At 36.7% G+C, this 1307-nt stretch overlaps 1 protein-coding gene across 2 annotated transcripts in view; it reads right to left on the bottom strand.

The window, feature by feature from the left end:
• Positions 1 to 1307, bottom strand: part of CCDC171 (coiled-coil domain containing 171) — a 425369-nt gene that overhangs the window by 324470 nt on the left and 99592 nt on the right. The window lies entirely within an intron of this gene.

Genomic DNA, 1307 nt, shown 5'->3' with positions numbered 1-1307 from the left:
GAACTGTCTCAGACCACAGTGCAATCAAATTAGAACTCAGGATTAAGAAACTCACTCAAAACCGCACAACTACATGGAAAGTGAACAACCTGCTCCTGAATGACTTCTCAGTAAATAACAAAATGAAGTCAGAAATAAAGATATTATTTGAAAGCAATGAGAACAAAGACACAATGTACCAGAATCTCTGGGACACATTTAAGGAAGTGTGTAGAGGGAAATTTATAGCACTAAATATCCACAAGAGAAAGCAGGAAACATCTAAAATCGACACCCTAACATCACAATTAAAAGAATTAGAGAAGTAAGAGCAATCAAATTCAAAAGCCAGCAGAAGGCAAGAAACAGCTAAGATTAGAGCAGAACAGAAGGAGATAAAGACACAAAAAAAACCCTTCAAAAAAATCAATGAATCCAGGAGCTGGTTTTTTGAAAAGATCAACAAAATAGATAGACTGCTAGCAATACTAATAAAGACGAAAAGAGAGAAGAATCAAATAGATACAATAAAAAATGATAAATGGGATATCACCACCAATCCCACAGAAATACAAACTACCATCAGAGAATACTATAAACACCTATAAACACCTCTATGGAAATGAACTAGAAAATCTAGAAGAAATGGATAAATTCCTGGACACATACATCCTCCCCAAGACTAAACCAGGAAGAAGCTGAATCTCTGAATACACCAACAACAGGTTCTGAAATTAAGGCAACAATTAATAGCCTATGAACCAAAAAAAAAAAAGCCCAGGACTGGACACTTTCACAGTCGAATTCTACCAGAAGTACAAACAGGAGCTGGTACCATTCCTTCTGAAACTATTCAAATCAATAGAAAAAGAGGGAATCCTCCTTAACTCATTTTATGAGGCCAGCATCATCCAGATGCCAAAGCCTGGCAGAGACACAACAAAAAGAGAGAATTTTAGACCAATATCCCTGATGAACATAGATGCAAAAATCCTCAATACAATTCTGGCAAACCAAATCCAGCAGCACATCAAAAAGTTTATCCACAAAGATCAAGTTGGCTTCATCCGTGGGATGCCAGGCTGGTTCAACATACGCAAATTAATAAATGTAATCCATCACATAAACAGAACCAACAACGAAGACCACATGATTATCTCAATAGATGCAGAAAAGGCCTTTGACAGAATTCAACACCCCTTCATGCCAAAAACTCTCAATGAACTAGGTAAGGATGGAACATATCTCAAAATAGTAAGAGCTATTTATGACAAACCCACAGCCAATATCATACTGAATGGGCAAAAACTGGAAGCATTCCCTTTGAA

The sequence above is a fragment of the Mandrillus leucophaeus genome, unplaced genomic scaffold (genome assembly GCF_000951045.1).
Source record: "Mandrillus leucophaeus isolate KB7577 unplaced genomic scaffold, Mleu.le_1.0 Scaffold384, whole genome shotgun sequence".
NCBI classification, from domain to species: domain Eukaryota; kingdom Metazoa; phylum Chordata; class Mammalia; order Primates; family Cercopithecidae; genus Mandrillus; species Mandrillus leucophaeus.
This window is presented reverse-complemented; position numbering and strand designations above follow the sequence as displayed.